Raw genomic sequence first — 19,381 nt, 5'->3', positions numbered from 1 at the left:
GCCTGTGTCCCTTTACCCACTGTGTCCCCCACACCCGGGCTACCATCAGCTCTCACACAGGTCGCGGTGTCTGCCTCCTGGGTGGCTGTGCCAGGTATTAGTAGTTTCCAATCCATTCTCCAAACGGCAGCTAGAGGGATCTTTTAAAAATGCACATTATCAAGTCACTCCTCTGATGAAAACTTCCAGCGGGTTCCACACATTTAGGAAGAAGTCCAAATTTCTTAACGTTGTACGGATTTTCATGTCTTGGCGCTGACTGCTTGTACTCCCCTCTTCTGCCCCTGCTTGTCTGTGGCAGATTTTTACCTTCTTCAAGGAATAAAATGTGGGGCTGTCTAAACCCCCCTCTGTCCGTGGTGATTTGACCCACCGCACGCAGTGTGAGCACCTCCCGGTGCATTCCCAGGGTCGTTGATGGGCCCCAGGGAGGGGAGGGGTGCAGTCCGGGAATGTCACCTTCCTTTGGAGCCTGTGGTGAGTGTTTGTGGTCGCAAGACCTCTGGAGTGTCGCCCTGAGGCTTACCAGTTTTATGTCATCTTAACTAAGAAAGAGGGAGGGGACGAGGGTGGTGGACGCTTCCCTATTTAAAAGCACCAAACCCGACAAAATTTATGTGGACGTTGTAATGATTACTACGCTGAATTAATGAACTCTATCCTCTCCTTTTTTTTGGCTGGAGGAACATAACAATCCCAATGAAAGGAAACAGATGTCGTTGCTTTGAGCATTTCCAAAGGAAACTGCAGTAAAATATGAAGCATCACCGTATAAAAGCCTGCTGTGCAGCGGAGATGTGCTGATATTGTTTTCATTTGCCAGCTGTGTGTAAGTGGAGTTGGTGCCTCTGGCCAACACAGCCCCCACATCAGAGTCATAACAACGACAAAGTCATGGAAACGTTCGGGGAGAAACTCAAACTGCTTCTCAGCGTGCTCGGCTTTCCTTTTAACGAAAAGCCACGTAAAAGAAGTGAGTCCAAAGGAGGACGTGAGGGCTGGCAATTAAAAGTGATTTATAAAACCCCCAGGAGGGGGAAAGAGGGTCATCGGGAAGAACGATCTTTGGCGATCAATTTATAAGCCCAGCTAGCAGGCAAGAACTCTGGTTCACCCTTGACAGTGAGCGAGAGCCAGTATTTGTTTCAGGGAGGGCTTGTCGCTCAGGCTCGCTTCAGTCAGAGCCTCTGCGGATGACCCTCCTGTTCGACCTTCTGTGTTCAGGGCGTCGGACTCCTTCCCCGGTGGCTTGATGTCCTAGGACGTCCTCTGCCAGTGCATCTGGGAAGGGGAGGCTTTTTCCTTCTCCCAAGTCAGGGGGTCAGTGAGTATCCTATTACCCCTCTTACAAGCTTGCTCTCCTACAAAATGCAAGTGCTTCTGTACGTAGTTCTGTCCATTTTTTTAAAGAGGTGCCAGGCTCATATTTGCGACTAGCCTCTCCCTCTTCTTTTCTCTTCCTTTTTTTGCCTTCCCCTTCCCTCCTCTTCCTCTCTTCCTACCAGTGCAATTTAGAGACTGGAAATCAAGGAGGAAATGGAAGCTTGTCCTTAACACCTGCAGCGGGACAACCCGGTGATCGTGCTGATACTTTCTGGTGACAGAATCTAGTGTGGGAGCCCACTCGTGGTGGGGGAGCCCGGGGACGAGTTGGTCTGGGCGGGAGATCACTGATTTGCGGGGCTTTCCCCCAGCCTCACCAACACCCGGAGGCCCATGAGCTGCAGCAGTGCATGTCTCGACCCCGGAGAGGGCCAGAGCGAGAGGGTGGCCCCACGGTCATTGTCACCCGAGCAACTTGCTTTGATAGATGCCTTCATTCTTTCAGGCTGCCCGGATACCAAGGGGCTTGAATTAATAATTGACTAAAATTCATAGGCCAGTAATTGTCTACATGAAATGTGGTCTGGTCTTCATTTCAACTTGATGGTTCTTGTTCTCCTGCTGGATTTTTTTGTTGTTGGTTCTGAGGAAACATTAGAAGGATGTGGATGGGTGTGCCCTAAGTGATTTGTGGTTTAGCTGTCTCCTTTTAAGTGAAAATACCCGGCAAACAAAAGGCCCAGCCTGTAGGTCCAGAAAACGATTTGCAGAAGTCCAGGGTCTGGTAATGGGATTTAGCGGGTACAGGAATAAGACAGGCTAAAGGTTGGTTGAGAATAAAGTTAATATTCAGTACTGTATTTATATTTATGTATTTATTTTGTTATTATTTTTTAAGCGTTTATTTATTTTTGAGAGAGAGAGAGGGACAGAGTGTGAGCAGGGCAGGGGCAATGAGAGAGGGAGACAGAGAATCTGAAGCAGGCTCCAGGCTCTGAGCTGTTAGCATAGAACCTGACACGGGGCTCGAACCCAGGAACTACGAGATCATGACCCGAGCTGAAGTCGGATGCCCAACCGACTGAGCCACCCGGGTGCCCCAAGAGTGTAATTTTGGAAGGAGAGTTGTGATCGTCTGATTCTGGCTTAGTTGGGCCCCCCGTGGCTTACAGCTGGGGTCTGCCAGGGACACTTCTCCTTAAAGGGGTCATAGTGAATGGGGGCTCCATGAGAGGAGAAGAACCGATCCATGTGGGCATCCCAAACCACGCTGCAAGGGAAACCGGGGGAGGCCTGTGATTGGTTCTTGATGAAGAGAGCTGAAGGGCCACTGGGCCGTTTGGGGGCACATGCCCGGGCCAGGACACTAAGTGGTGCTGCCTCAGCATGAGGGACCCCCTCCAGCAGATCTCTTCGAGGGGATGGAGTTTTGATGACCATCCCATTTGTAAGCATCAGAGAGAAGCCTTGTCCAACCACGAGACTTGATGGTTTTCAAATGGACAAACCTGATTTTAATAAGTTTAAGTGAAATCTGATAAGTAGATCAAGACGAATCAAGCTCCTGTGTAGTTCTAAAGAGCTGCCTGGACCTACAGCAGTGGGGTGTCAACTCTCCCTCCGCCTCAGAGACTCATCCGGTTTGATACATCCTTGCAGTCTTGACCCGCCTGTGGCCTGTCTGCCAAGGCATTTCCTCCCGCCTCTGTTTCAACGTGTCCGCTTCCCTCTCAAGGAGGCGTTTTCTTGCTGGGAGCAGATGATTACCTATTCATAACATTTGTTGGAATTGGTACAGACAGAATTCAGTACATTTCTCTCTTTTGACTTTACCATCAAAAGCCAGAGACGGGGAGGGCATCTGAACTGACCCAAGTTTTGGGAGAACAGTGCGGCAGCTCTTCCTTCCTGGCTGACACTGTGGAGGGAAATCCAAGGAGACTCCAAGAAATCCAACAAGCAGGGTAGAATTAAAAACCCCGTCGTTCCAAGTTTCTGATCTGGGGCCAGAATACAGGCCGTTGAAACTGTGTGGGCAAATGCTCCTGCTTTTGCTTCCTGCAAGAGACACAGAGGGGCAGGGCTGGTGCCCTGGCGAGGGCCAGGGCAAGTAGCTTAAGAACCACTCTGAAAGTGGTGTAGATGTTTTCTTAAGTCTACAAGAAAAAGAAGGGGCAGGAGGAAAAGTACCTTGAGATTAGCTGTTTACCTTCCCCCAACCTGTTGAAAACAGGGAGGCAGAATTGCACAGTAGAAGGAGATGTAATGCCGAGTCACATAACCGTTCCTCACATTGACCCATCGCTTATCCTAAAGTCAAAGGCACAGACACCTCCCCCCGCCCCCCACGCCGCCCCAGGGTGGACAACCAGATTTCACTTTACTGTGTATGGCACTGTGGTTCTTGGAGGTTGCTGGAACGGCTGCAAGATACCTGGGTCTGCTTCTGCCATCTGAAAGCAACACACCGTGCTTGCTTATTAGCTACCTTTCTTGATTATTAGTGGTACCATTTGGACAGAGACTCCCAGGAAGGTTCTGCTGACTTCAGCTGGCTTGGCCTGGCTGCCAGCGCATGGACCATATCCATCCCATCTGAAGACCCTCACTATTGGAGTCACTTTTGAGGTTGACATTTTGAGCTAGGCTTTCCAGCTGGGTCCCAAGCCCCGGGCTTGGCCAGCCAGTGAGTAGGACCACAGAAATGGGGATGTGGCCCCAGAAGGGGATCCGACCCCGGCCCTGGGACATGAGAATGAAATGGAGGGGCTGTGGGCCTTGCACGCACGTGTGCGTGCATGCGTGCCTGTGTGTGTGTGTGTGTGTGTGTGTGTGTGTTAGGATGGATTGGACAAGGCAGGGAGAGGAAACAAAGGAAAGATAAATGGTGAAGAGGAACTTGGAAAAAATTGAACTAGATTTATTCTGACAGTGTGTGGGCCTACAGCTGTAACATTATAAATCACTTCCCTACAGAGGAATTCACTTCCTGAGCCTTGCACAGCTTCATGAGCCTGGCATGCGTATGAGAACAGAACCTAGCAATCTGAGAAGGGAAAATGACGGCTTGCACAACTGTGGCTTGAAACCACAACTGGTGATTTTGTCAGCACAAGGGGCTCCTGGGACTCGGGCCCGGCGTGGCAGGGAGCTGAGACCGCTGAGGCATTCACTCCCAGTACTTCCAGGATGGGATCTTAAAGAGCGGACTGAAAAAAGTGTTTTGTGGTGGCCACATGGCCTTGAACTCTGGATTAAAAAAGAAAGTAAAGGGAATTTGGGATCTGAGGATGAGCCCAGGATCGGAGCATCCACAGAAGGTCTTTGTTCAGGTGATCCTTTTCTAGAAATGGGATGTCCAACTGACCAGCACAGACCCGGGTTCTCTCTCCGATCCTGTCTGCAAGAATACCCACAGCTCTAACGTGTTGGTGGGTACGTACCATGAGCTCAGAAATTGTGGTTGATTTAATAAATGAAAAATCAAATCCTGGTACAACTGGGAATTGCTCTGGTCCCCTGGGTCAACATGACATGTCCCCTCCTACATGAAGTCTTTCCCAGTTTTGTTCTGTATTTTTTTTAATGATATTTGCCTGCTATCGTAGCTCTCTTGCACTATATGTAGCTTTCCACGAGTGCAGCGTTTGTGACTTCTCAGCCTGTGGAGAGCATGGTTCCATGCCTTGTGTGTGCCTGGCCCAGATCCATGTTAAACTGACTTGAGTTTATACGTAAGTGACCATTCATTAGGGAGTAACATTTCCTTGTCCAGACAAATGAAGGAAGAGGCTCTGACACTTGCCTGTGATGTATAATTGCACCTGACTCATTAACTGGACATTGCAATGCTGGGGAGACTGAAGCAAGGTTCAGCTACTTGTAATGAGAATGGATCCACTAAGCCCTGTGAGAACGGCAGGTCTGTGGGCCACAGGGGGTCCACTTTGTGCTACTCAACGCTCAGCTCAGGAAGCATCTATCTACCTACCAACCAGACCATTGCTCAGACGGTCAGGTGCATTCGGGAAATTTTCACCTCCCCCCCCAGCACTGTAATGGCAGATGCAGAGCAGACCTGGTCAGTTCCTCCATTTGGGTCCTGGGTCGATGCTGACTGTCCTTCAGAAGGTCTGTGCAGCTTTGCTGCCTGAGGACACCCTGTGTGCAGTGCCCTTTTCCCTAGGTGTACGTGGAAAGGAGGTTGTACAAAGACCCAGAGAGTAGAGGCTCTGATTTGTGGTGTTCTCAAGGGCAAGCCTGCACCTTGACAGCTTCCAGGTGTTGAGAATCAAGTTCTTCGGAGTCACCATCTCTTGTCCTTTTCAACTATGCAAGGTAAGTATTAATTTCCATTGACTACACTTTATACGCAAGATGACTAAGTTACTGAGTTTCCCATGGGCTTTGTATAACCAGTACCTAGCACAACAGGTATACGTTGATTTCCATTCAATTTCATTTCTCTTTACCTTCTCAAATCTTTCAGCTTGGTATTTCTGTGGGCACAAGGAAACACACTCTGTTCTCTTGCGGGGCAAAGGTAAATCTAGTGCTGATGATGTAGAAAATAGTAATTAGGAGGATACCAAGGAAAAAGCAAAGATTGAAGAGGGTTGGGCCTCCGGATCTTACACTTCAAGCCCCCCCATCTTTGCACACGGAACCTTTGTTGTTCCACGTCCTCACTACCTACTCTGAAGCTCCAAGGGAGAGTCGGTTTCATATGTGGCTGGTGACGTCCAGCTCCATCCATTTGATCACGGACTCCTGCTCACACAGAGGCCACACAATGCCCTAGGCCCCTCTCTGCTACCTCAGCAGAACGTTTGCGCTGCTCCCTGAGCTTTATTTTTAGAAGCCTCCCTGGAGAGGGCATCTACCAATATTGTATTTCAATTTATGATGGGCTCGGTACTCCACCTCATTAGCTCACGTTCAGACGGTGTGCCCTAGACAGTTGTTCCAGGGCTGGGTTGTCACTTTGGCGCAGTGTCTTAAATGTACTGGGATGGTCTTTGTAGTAACTTACAATGGGGTGGGAGTAGAGAGAAGAGCCTAATGAGAGGCCTTTGAGATGCGCTCAATTTCTTTGTCCTTGAGTAAGACATGCATTTTATTTAATCTTTTTGCAGCCACAATCCTGCCATCTGGCCTTGGGGCAGAATCGAAAGAGAACTCTGCCCGAAGACCCAAGGCAGACTACGACTCACATTTGTATTAAATGGTAACTTCCCCCAAAGTCCTCATTAGTCAAGAGACACTATCATGTTGCCATGGGCAGCAGCGCTTGATAAAGAGCACTCCTGCATTTTCCTCCCATCTGTGTCCTCAAAAGAATTCATAAATTAGAATTTCATGCTTATTCTTATTTCTTTACTGCCACATGCAGTAACTACTTTGAAGTCCCCAGGGCCAATAGATCATGGGCATTCAGTAAATCATATCACTTCTTTAGCACATACGTTCCTCATTTTCATAAGGACAGGGTTGAACTAGGTGACCTTTAAGGTCCCAAATCCAGACTATCTGAGAGAATCCTGACATCCAATGAGTACCTCCAATGGCTGAAGGTGTCAAATTTAGGGTAGGGGGCACACCATCGCTCATCTTCTGCCCAGATACGCAGGGGGTACAAAGGACGGGCTGAAAGGCAGTGGTATTTGTACTTAAAATTTATGTTATAAAGCACCATCATAAGATCACATGTGTCTCCCAGAGCTGGGATGTTCTGGTGTTTCTTGAAGGTCTTAGCTAGCTGTCTCCTGTCATGTGGAGCCCCAGGGGCAGAGTCTGAAGGTCAGGGCCAGGAGATGAGCAGACTTCCTTCTTTCTTTCTTTCTTTCTTTCTTTCTTTCTTTCTTTCTTTCTGTTTATAATTTTGTAAAAGTTTTTATTTATTTTGAGAGAGAGAGAGCAAGTGCACAGGAGAGGCAGAAAGTGAGAGGGAGAGAGAGAATCCCAAGCAGGTTCCACACTGTCAGCGCAGAGCTCAACGCTCTACTCGAACCCAAAACACGTGAGGTCATGACCTGAACCGAGATCAAGAGTCAGATGGTCAACCGGCTGAGCCACTCAGGCACCCTGAGGAGCAGACTTTCGTAGCTTTATCTAGCATCAACCATTGAGGTAACTTAACTTACTTGGATCCCCTGTGTCTCAGTGTCACTTGGAAATGGATAAGGATGCTCTTTGATATTCCTGTGTCCACAGGTTGGTTGAAGGTTTGACTATGCATATCGGCATTTGTAAGGTGCCTGCCAGTTGATAGAGACTTTCACCTTCATAATTTCTTTAGTCCTCCTACTCACCAGGAAGACTAGGTATTATTATTATTGCCCTTCTGCAGGTGAAGTCACTAAAGCACCAGAGAGACTGAGTGAGTTGTGCATAATATTAGAGTAAATAAGTGGCAGATTGGAACCCAGCCAGACGTTTCAATTCAAGTCCTGGGCATTTTCCCTATGCCATATGGTTGCCCAAGAAATTCTAGACTAAATCTGTCCATAACTTTTTTTCAAGTTGAGGATAGCCCATTTGGCGTTGTTCATTGTTCTTGCCTGCCTAAGTAATCACTCTGCATATAGGTTCTCTGGTTCTTGCACCTGTTTACACTGGCCATCCTTCTGATCTCATTCACATGTTTCTGTTACCTGGTGCTCTCACTGAAAAGGAATTTTGACAATTACAATTATTCTGTAGTGTGTGTGATACACCTGTAGTCTCCAAGGAATGCTAAATAGATGTTTTTGGAAAATTATCAAGGAAAGCAAGGAAGGGTCCATCTTGATACATACAAAGAACACCTTTTGTCCATATAGTTCTCATGTCCATCTTCCCAACCACTCATGCATCCTTCCAACTAAGCATCCATCCATCCATCCATCCATGTAATCATTCATCCATCCTTCCATCCACTTATCCATCCATGTAATCATTCATCCATCCTTCCATCCACTTATCCATCCATCCTTCTATCCTTCCATCCATCCACCTATCCATCCATCTATCTGTTCAGTATTGATCGCACACCTACTATGAGTTGGACACTCCAAAAGGCCTCTATATTATAATGTAAAACAAAAACTACACAAGACCTTCCATCATGGATCTTACAGTTCACTGGAGGGTATAGAGAAATAAATAGGCAAGTACAATTTTGTGTGAGAAGTGCTCTGATAGAGGGAGTATTGGGAGTTATGAAAGGATGCATGAAGGAGCCTTTTCCTTCTCTGTCTTTTAATTCTTGAATAGATTCTACTTTCCTTGAAAGGCATTCTGTGAAGATTGATATTTCATCAAAGGGCATTATGCTTTTGATATTGGTCATTGGTCACATTATGCCTTATCTAGTTATCCTTTTATGAACATTCTCTCCCTTTCTCAATACACACACACACACACACACACACACACACACACACACACAGAGCTATTCTTAGGGAAGATTTTGTGAGACATGGAACACAGGGCTCTCCCTTCTATCAGATCCCCCACTCCTCTGGTACCCAGAGCATCAGGAGACGGCACCTATGAGGACAGCTGTGCTCACATGGGCACAGTAAGCAGTGTCAAGGTGGGTCACCCTACCCCAGTCCTCAGGGTCATGGGCAATGACGTGAGGGTCTGAGAGAAGAGGGGGGATGGTAGGTGTGGCTGGACGTCTGGCTTGGGAGCATGGAATGTTTCCTTTGGATGCTCCTAGGAGTACTTGGGGATCGGGCTGCTGAAGATCCTGCCTCCATGCTTAGGGGAGAGGGTGTGGGCTGGCGGGTCTGCTTCACACACACTTCCTCAGCTGGATCCTACGGCTCATGGTGTCAGAGGCCATGTCTGAGGCACCCCATCCTTTGCAGACTTTTTGGCATTGTGTATATGTGCCAGGCTCTGAAAAATGAAGCATCGGTGAGTTCTCTCTGGTTTGTGGAAGTGTTATACAGATCTGGGCTCAAAGTGTAGCATTTGTCACTTATGTTATTATTATTATTTTTTAGATTTCTTTTGGGAGAGAGCGCGTGCAAAAGCAGGGGAGGAGCAGAGAGGGAGGTAGAGAGAGAGAATCCCAAGCAGTCTTTTCACTGCCAGTGCAGGACCAGGTGTGGGGATCGATCCCACAAACTGGCAGTCCAGACCTGAGCTGAAATGAAGAGTGGGACACTTAACCAAATGAGCCACCCAGGTGCCCCTGTCACTTATTAACTGTGGCTTTGGCCCAGTTACCCCCAGCGAGCCTTCCCCCCTGTTTTTGGAGGCCACACCCTCGCATTTGACTTTACTCTGAGCTTCTCTCCTGCCACCCCCACCACCTTGACATGTCCTGCTTGTGCCGTCATCCAGGCGACCCCCGTACCAACTCTTCTGTTGTCTCTGTGTTCCATTTGGAATGTCCAGAAAACTTTGTGGTGGCTTCCCTTCGGGCACTTTGCACGCTTCTACCTTTGAATAAAGCCGGTTCTGCGCAGGGCTGACTTTCCCCTGTGGGGCTTGTGTCCTCCTGGTCAGCAGGGGAGTGTGAGGCAGGAATTGGGTTTCATGCAGAGAACGCTGTGCATGCTGGACCCTAAATCGAGGAACGCAATGCCTCTTTTGCAGCATTCTCCTCTGTCAGGACGACTCAACACAGAGAGGCAAGGGTGGCTCATTTCTATAACCATTTCTGTCTACTCAAGGTTTAAGATTCCTCTAGATGCTGCACAACAGAAAGCACTGGGATAAGCACTTACCCTTTTTTTTCTTTTTTGAAGTTTATTTATTTATTTCGAGGGAGACAGAGACGGTGTGAGTGGGGGAGGGACAGGGAAGGAGGCAGAGAGAGAGAATCCCAAGCAGGCTCTGTGCTGTCCGCACAGAGCCCGATGCGGGGCTAGAACTCACGAAACCATGAGATCATGACCTGAGCCGAAACCATGAGTCCGACACTTAACTGAGCCACCCAGGTGCCCCGAGCACTTACCTTTTGGACTGCTGTTTAGAAGACCTTCAGCTGGTTGGCAGACTCCGACCTCACCCCTGACTTTCACTGTAAAGCTCTTTCTTTCAAAAGAACAAACCTGGGACTCTGGGCCCATATATCATGGCTGGAAAGAGCCACTGAGGAAAAGCAAGAAAACAGCAAGCTCAGTCATCAGCATCAAAACTGCTGAGCATTTTCAAAAGCATCTCAATAAAAGTCATTCCAGCTCTCGCATCACTCTGGCCGTGCCTAGTGCTTCAGGCAGTGAAGCTCATTCTGACGTTATGTTCTCCCCTTGTTTCTTTAGTTGGCCTCCGAGGGCGGGGAGAATTTTTCTCAGCTAATCCATTAGCTAATCCGTGAGCTAATCTAGCTCACGATGCCTGCAGCCCTGCCTGCCTGAAGCGGGCACCAGCCAGCCCTTGCCCGGCCAGGAGCTCAGCTTGGAGCAGAGAACGCCATGCAGAGGGGGTGGGGGCAGGCAGCGTGTCGGCTGTTCTCGTCCTGAGGGGAGATTCCTTGGCACCGTTGGTCCCAGATCTTTCTAGGCCAATGTGATGGAGATTTCACAGCGTCCAGGACTCATGCCGCCCAGTGTGCACGTTGAGAGTTTGACCCCACATAGTAGAAATGCCAATATCCGTACAGACCGTTTTGGTTAGTAAAACGCTTTCACACCCAGGGTCTATCTGATCTCAGAACAATCTGTGAAGTGGCGGGGCAATTATCAAATGCAGGATGATTATACTTTTTTGGTGGTGAGCTACAGAAACCAATTTTGGCTAACTGCAGCCAAAAGTGGGTTTATCTGGAGGATATAGAAGACTCACGTAACTGAAGGAGCAGTTGAAAAACCAGACAGAGATAAATCGGCTCATCGTGTCCATCCTTGGGACCCTATGGTTAAGAGTCAAGGATCGGGGGAGAGAGTCTCATGGGCCCAACTGGGGTCAGTACCCTGCTCCTGGGTCAGAAGAGCCTTTACCGACAGAGCCCTGTCAAGACTCAACAGGGGAGGGCGCATTGGATCCGAAGCAGAGGAAGGTTATTTCCCCCAATGAATTTAAGATGCTCTTACCAGGGAAGGGTTATGGAGGTTGGTGGGTCAATCACAACAGTGTATACCATTGTCCCCATGTCACAGATGAAGAAACAGAAGCACCAAGAACGTTAGTGATTTGTCCAGGGAACCACAGAAGTAAAGCGAGGGTTGTAATTCAAGCCTTCCAACTGAAGTTCGGTGGGCTTTTATTTTTTCCCTTCCCACTGCTGATTTTATTGTGGAGACGGTACGAAAACAGCGAAGGCTGCTTTGAGAAGAATCGTCCATCACTGCATTGGTATAACTGTTGCCCGTTTCCTCCCCGATCTGTCCTCAGTGCGTTTTCTTTGTCACATGGCTTCAATCCCAGTGTCCTTGCACTGTCCCCACTTACCTGCAAGGCTAGTAAATTCTGTTGACTTTGGTATTTCTGGTACAAATAGCAAACCACCGGAGTCTGTGGGTCAGGAATTCCCTTATTATGATACCAGTGGACATTTAGAAACACAACGGCAGCCGTTTGCTCAAGATCTAAAAATCACTTTGACACTGTGTAACAGAAACCGCTGGGACGAGCACTTAACTCCCAAAACTACATTTTGAAGTCAATGCCATGCTTTTGCTGGGGTGAATGGATGGGTGACTGTGCAGTGGGTGCATTACAGCATATCTCTGTTAACGGGCTTTTCTTTGGATAGAGTAACGGAGGTGAAAACTTCACAGCTCCATATTGAGTGCCTGCCAGATCGCTCTTTAGTTATAAATGCCCAGAGTAGGTGGAGCAGATGGCTATGGAGACACAGGCCTGAAGTCACATGATAAATCAATCAAGGGCCCAGAGAACAAAGTCCACTTTTCCTGATCCCAGAGGCACTGTGTTAGGTCAGGTGCAAGGTGCTGCTTTCCAGATGACTGCACAGTCCGTGTGGGCCCCTCAGTGAGCATGTCCCTCTCCTGGATGGTGAACGAGACAGGAGCGATGACCCACAACCAACAGATGGAGGTCTGAGGGGCGGCAGAGTGTGCGGGGGGCTCAGGGCTATGGAACCCTTGATGGCTGGAATGTGGGGGACCCTGGGGGGCTCTGTGTTTAAGCTGCCAAGAATGTTTTCTGTTTTCTGGATGGAAGTTTGGATTGTTCTTTGCAGGTACCTCTTCGTTTGGTGGGGGAAAGTCCTCAAAGGGTCTCTTGGTTGTGTGCTAGAGTTCCTCAGGGAGCCCCTCACAGCCATATAGAGGGAAGTGACCCTTTCCTGGCATTCTCCTTGGTTCTTGCCTGTGACCAAGCTAAGCCATGCCAGATCTGGCCGAGAGCCAGATCACATTTACTGCCCTACCCCCCTGCCCTTTGGTTTCCACAGGCCCTGGGTAAGGGTGCCTGTCCCCATGGGTTGGTCAAGAATGGTGACAAGAATCATGGAATGGCACAGTACTCTGCCAGCTGGCATCGTAATGGCCTGGACTCTGGGGAGAAGTCCTGGCTGACTCCTTTCTTTCTTTCCCAGTGTTTGGGGAGCACGTCCAGTGGGAGCAGCTCTCTTGGCTCCCAGCTTGGGACTTCAGGTGAGCTGCCTGGGACCCCGCCCATAAGGTTATTCTGATTTGCCGATACTCAGATATTGTTGGAGCCTTATTAAGCGAAGAAAAAAAAATATTCATTTATGAATCAGGTCTTAAAAAAATTAAAAACAGATTTTTTTTTAATGTTTATTTATTTTCCAAAGAGAGAGACAGGGCGTGATCGGGCAGCAGCAGAGAGAGGGAGACACAGAATCCGAAGCAGGCTCCAGGCTCTGAGCCGTCAGCACAGAGCCCGAGGCCGGGCTCGAACCATGAACTGCGAGATCAAACTGAGCCAAAGTCGGATGCTCAACAGTCTGACGGAGTCACCCGGGTGCCCCCCCAAAAAGAAATTTTTGAACTTAATCTGATAGCATAGACCAACAGAACTACACTCTGCATGTTATTACTCTGACAACAAAGCCGGCCTTGGACAGGGTATACCTTTTCCCTCTTGCTGATCTTTGGAGAGGCAGAGGCCCAGGACTCTGGAGAGAGGCACCCACGGCATGCTGATAAAAGCCCTTCTGAATTCCATGGTGGGCAGGTAAATCATGCAGTTCATCTTTCTTTTTGGGGCACTCACAGAGCAGGAGGGAAGCCAGCAGTGATTAGTTTGGGACCCATCTAGCAATAACTGTGCTGTCCCTCCCAGGCAAGCTGAGGGGTCTAGAGGGCTTAAGCCTGTGGACAACTGTGTGCAGTTATATCTGGCATTCACGTCTAAGATTTTTCTTTTCTCTTTTGTAAGTTTCATCTATCATCCCCAGTTCCTCAGTTCGTTGTTATAGCCTGAGCTCAGTGTTGGGGAAACTGAGGCGTGGCCCATTCTGGGGGCAGGGGCATGGGAAGACCAGCATGGCTCAGGGAGGGCACTGTGATATGGCAGAAGGTGGTCGGCCAGATTTCCTGGTAACAGGACAGTTGGCCAACGACAGCAAACTTGGACTCGTGAGCTGTGTAAATGTTCTCTGGGATTTCCAGAAGCAGGTAGGTGGGATGGAGGCTGCATTATTGCTCTTTGGCCCTAATTAAGGGACGTCTGAGTAGCACAGAGCTGAAGGGTTGCGTGTCCTGCAGACAGCTGCCCTCTGCTTCCCTTCGTTCTGTGATCCCTGGGGTCTGTGTGGTCCCCTGCACCGCTCATCTCTCTGAGGATCCCGCTGAGTGGTGGCATCATTCCTTGACCCTCCGCTGCATTCCCAGAGTCCCAAGCCTCACTCTTCCTCTGCGATGACAGGTCACAGTGACAACTGCGTGTGGAGGAAAAGGCGACCACACCCTGCTCTCCCATCCCTCGGACAAAATTCCAGCTCGCGTTGCCCACCTCCCGGATGATCTGTCAACGGCCTTTCGGGAACCTGAATGACCATAGCGTCAGAGAGAAGAGCTTCGTGTTGGGACTGGAGGCGCATCAGAGAGTCTGGGACTCCTGTACCACTTATGCCGGAGAGGATGCGATTAGTGCCACAAGAAAATGCCTCAGATCCAACGATGTTGACAAACTAATTCCTTAAAAAATAGATGGTTTCCTCTTTGGGACATAAGACATCTTAGATGCAGTGTTGAGTAGTATTTTGGATCTTTATTTTTGTTTGTAAACTCTTCTTCCACATATGGTTTTCGGTCTACTTACAAAGATCTCACGATGCAGAAGAAAAAGCAGTTGTGAGAGTTAGAGGGGACATAAAACAAAGGGTCAGATCAGCGATGCGGAAACCAGGAGAGGGCCAATGCCTGCCTACTTACCGACGGACGAGCCCGGAGCAGCAGCCGTCAGTGGGCATGTGACTCTCAAGGCGGAGGTCTCCTCGGCTCTGTTGGTGAGCTTGTTGGACACCCGCCTACATTTGCCTACGGAATTTTTTCAGAAAGGACAGAAATACTCCCACCTGTACCCTCACTGCTGTGAGTTGCCTCCACTTCTCTTGTGTGCTCCCCTATCCATGGTCTCTTTTTCTTCCGTCCTACGTACTCCTGATTGAGACCCACCGTGCTGTGGCTTCAAGCAAAGGGTCATCAATCTAAGACTCTTGCTTTACCATCTTTCCGGAGCTCTAGACTCCAATTTCGAACCTGTTGCAGACGCTTCCAGTTCTAGGCCCCACAAACACGTCCCGGGCAGAATTGGGTTGTGTTGCCGCATCTGTATTTTCTAAGTTGGCGAATGACATCTTCTGTCTAGAATGTTCCCCTCCCCTTCTTTCCCAGTTTGGAGAGTTACTATTGACCTTTCCAGTCCTTCTCAAAGGTCACCATCTCTCTGTTGCCCTCACCAAGTCATCAGGATGAAATAGTTGTTCTCCCCTCTGTGTCCTTGGGTCCCCTGACCCCTCTTGTGGTCATTGTGCCGTGTGCTGCTGTGATCCTTTGTTTTTCTGTTTATGTCTTATTCTAGAACTTGCTTCCACTAAATACATATGCCAGGATCCAGCGCAGAATTTAGTACATAGGAAGCAGTCCCTAACTGCTTGCTGGTGAATGCAGGAGTGGGTAAGGCGAACTCTTTTCCTGCAGCAGGAAAACAGTCACTGTTACGAAGCGGGAAGAGGCAAGCGCTCAGCTCAGGGGAGCAGAGCAGCACTGTGACTTCTCACGCTGTGGGGACAGGAAGGTCTGTGGAAGAAAGATACAAAGAACTCCTACAGAGGTGATAGTACGAAAAGCAAAGCATGGTCTGGGTTTTGGTTTCTAATCTCCAGGAAGAGCTACAGAAAACTGAAACTGTGCTCCAAAACTTAGCAGTCAACATCATCCACCCCTACTGGGATAAAAGTTTGCCTGGGGCTGACTTGATGCGTGGCTGTCTTCACCTCTGAAACATCCCAGAAGCACTCGAAGCTGGTTGTGTCCTGGGAGATGGCTCAAAGCAAGATCTCCTTCAGCCTGGGAAACACTAGGGCTCGATTAAGTTAAGCATCGATAGATAGGTTACAACTGTAAAGGAAAAACTGAGAACTTTATATGAGTGATTAAATATTTTAAAAAAATTAAAAAAAATTTTTTTTTAATGTTTATTTATTTTTGAGACAGAGAGAGACAGAGCATGAATGGGGGAGGGGCAGAGAGAGAGGGAGACACAGAATCGGAAGCAGGCTCCAGGCTCTGAGCCATCAGCCCAGAGCCCGACGCGGGGCTCGAACTCACGAACCGCGAGATTGTGACCTGAGCTGAAGTCGGCCGCTTAACCGACTGAGCCACCCAGGCACCCCCCAAAAAAATTTTTTTAATGTTTATTTATTTTGGGGATGGAGACAGAGCATGAGTGGGGGAGGGGCAGAGAGAGGGAGACACAGAATCCGAAGGAGGCTCCAGACTCCGAGCTGTCAGAACAGAGCCTGGCACGGGGCTTGAACTCATGAACCGTGAGATCGTGACCTGAGCAGAAGTCCTTCACTCAACCAACTGAGTCATCCAGACGCCCCAATGCGTGATTAAATATTTCTGTTCCTCTAAAGCTTGCCCCCCATTACGTGAATACACTATAGTTAAGTGTTCATTGCACTAATGGAGAGATTGTGGTCAATAGTGAAACACATCCCTAAAAAAAAAACAAAAACAAAAACAAAACACTATTGAAAGCCTGATTCATCTTTAAAATACTAAAGATGGCTCAGGGTGCCTGGGTGGCTCAGTCAGTTAAGTGTCCCACTTCAGCTCAGGTCATGATTTCATGGTTCGTGAATTCAAGTCCCACATCAGGCTCTGTGCTGACAGCTCAGAGCCCGAAGCCTGCTTCAGATTCTGTGTCTCCCTCTCCCTCACTCTCTGTGTCTCAAAAATAAATAAATGTTAAAAAATTAAAAAAAAATACTAAAGATGGTTTAAAATAGTTAAAGTGTCTTAAAATATTTATGATGTATTTTTAGACTTTTTGATGGGCAAAGACCCAAAGATAAGCAAATAAAACCATTAAGGCTTTTCCAGGGTGGACAAAAGTGGAAAAGGGGGATTTTATCCAGCAGATAAAATCATGAAAAGCTTGAACTGAGCTAATGCTCAATCTGGCAGCCAGAATGTAATTTCAGGGCTCGTAAGATGTTTAAACATACTGAGTAGAACAGTATTTTATAGGCTGTAATACGATAAGTACATAGAGGCAGGCTAAATAAGGGATGCTAAGTTGTGGGTAGGTGACATTAGTGAATTTCATGACAGATGACAGAATACTGGGTTGGGTGAACCACCGGTTCTGTAGCTGTGTGGCTTTCGTAAGAGTGAATGCAGTTCACTCACCTGCCTGTATTACCCCAGAGAGAGAGACACGGGTATTGAAATATATTTCTTGGAGATAAAAAAAAACAACCACCACCACCAATTTTTGGTCATCTTTATAAACACAGGCTCTCATTTTATTTATTTATTTATTTATTTATTTTTTAATTTTTTTTCAACGTTTATTTATTTTTGGGACAGAGAGAGACAGAGCATGAACGGGGGAGGGGCAGAGAGAGAGGGAGACACAGAATCGGAAACAGGCTCCAGGCTCTGAGCCATCGGCCCAGAGCCTGACGCGGGGCTCGAACTCCCGGACCGCGAGATCGTGACCTGGCTGAAGTCGGACGCTTAACCGACTGCGCCACCCAGGCACCCCCAGGCTCTCATTTTAAATCTGAGACTCTCTTGAAGGTGAGAAGCATGGGATTAAGTAGGGACCCCTGTTCTAACATCATTTGCTCTATTGAATATATCCTTATTAGGTGCACATATCCTTAGGGGCACACCCTACCATTTTAGTGAGAATTTTCAGGAATCTTGTTGGGGAGAGCTGGTGCTTGAGGGAAGAAAGAAGCATGCTGGAAAAAGACAGAAGGAGGACAGGTCAGTGGTGGGGGAAGCCCCAGTCTCCAGGAGACAGGAGACAGGAGACAAAGCAGCCAGCAGAGGGGGGTGTCCAGAGGGTGAGAAAAGGATGTTGGGCTCTAGGTGGGGACAGCCTCAAGGGACAAGGCCAGAACCTGCCTGTTTGCTGGGGCCTGGGTACAACCCCCCCCCCCCCCAACACCCCAACCACTCTTTCAGACGCTTCCATACACTACTGGCTGGGAGCAGCTTTCCTTTTTCTTGATTAGATTCAGGATTACACTCCGAGTACAGGCTGGGTCTCCCGAGGAGGGGGAGCGTGTGAAGACGAGCTGGCAAGACAGCCCTGAAGGCAGCTGCGTCTCAGAGAGTCCGTTGAGGCCAGGCATCCATTTCATTTGTGGTTTCTGGGGGCTGATTTCGCTTTAGGTTCAGGTTCTTCTTCTTCTGGTTGGTAGCTTCAAGTTTATAGCTCGACATTAACAAAACTAACAAGCCCTCAGAACAGGGAGTGTATGCAGAGGGACCTCAGGCAGACTGTGCAAAGGAGGGGAAGGAGAAAGGCATGCACATTTGCTGAGCCCCTCTGGCCGACCCGGCCGTTCGTCTGGGACCCACTGCACAGGGAAGGAACCAAGTGTGCTCCACGCGCTGACACATCACATGCTGGAAGAATCTTACCCGGTAGAACCTTTCACATCCCCATGGCATAGGTAAAGAAACAACGTCTAGGAGAAGTTGAACAATGTGCCCCTGGTCACACAGCTAAGGGATTGAGCTGGCTTTCAATTCAGGTCTGTCTGACTTTCACGTCTGCGTATTACCTGATGCCTTGGGACCAGAAAAGGTAATCCCCTTTTATCCCCTGGGGCTTGGAGAATAATCTCAAATCTCTGGTTCATTGTGAAATTTCTTGATGAAATTTAAGAGAGTGGAAATTGAGCATTAGCTCTGAAATGTACATTGGGAGAGTCAGTCCATGGAAACAAATGGAAGAATATATTATAAACCTAGGCCGTTGTGTAATGGATGATCAGTCCAGTTTCATCAGCTCAGCCTGGGCTTGACTTTGTGGTTGGGGAACACATGTGCTGAGGGCGGTCTACCAGTTAGGGGACCTGTAGGACTTTCTAGATACCTCAGCATCATTATAGACCAGTGGGTATTGGCTTTGCCATATGCTAAATATTTAGTTCTATTGCTTTCATTGCCAGGACGGGGCTTTCCATTTTGTGTTTGGGCTCTTGTAGTAATATCTGGAATGATCTATAGAATGCATTAATTAACAAATATTTATTGAGTGCCTACCATGTGCCAAGTACTGGGCTACATTCGGAGGTGGGCATTGCATGCTCTAGAACAATGCTGTCCAATAGAATTTTCTATGATGATAGAAATGGTCTTATCTGCATTGTCTTATATGGAAGTTACTAGCCTCTTATGATTAATGTGATTGAGGAACTGAATTTTTAATAAATTTCAACTAAGTTCAAATAGGCCATGTGTCCAGGGGTTACCATATTGGACTGTACAAATCTAGATTAGTCTTGTGTTGTATTTTGCAAAATTACAAAAATGAAAAACATCACATCTACTGGAAACATGTTTGTTAACATTTTAGTAAAATTTTATGTTATGTTCTAATACATGATTATGATTAATGCCATGAGTAGATTTTCTTTATTTTCTTTCTTTATTTC

The 19,381-nt window shown here is 48.0% G+C and overlaps 1 long non-coding RNA gene across 1 annotated transcript; it reads left to right on the top strand.

The window, feature by feature from the left end:
- Positions 1–616: 616 nt before the first annotated feature.
- On the top strand, positions 617–5,655 carry LOC124519866 (uncharacterized). The gene is made up of 3 exons (XR_006964208.1): positions 617–973; positions 4,300–4,758; positions 5,510–5,655. It is a non-coding gene; the product is annotated as an uncharacterized LOC124519866 (long non-coding RNA).
- Positions 5,656–19,381: the final 13,726 nt, after the last annotated feature.

This window comes from Lynx rufus, unplaced genomic scaffold, assembly GCF_022079265.1.
Source record: "Lynx rufus isolate CCGP_SWC_20201006 ecotype Redwood Valley unplaced genomic scaffold, mLynRuf1.p SCAF_29, whole genome shotgun sequence".
In the NCBI taxonomy this organism is placed as follows: Eukaryota; Metazoa; Chordata; class Mammalia; order Carnivora; family Felidae; genus Lynx; species Lynx rufus.
Note: the sequence above shows the minus strand (reverse complement) of the source record. Positions and strands in the feature narration are given on the sequence as shown.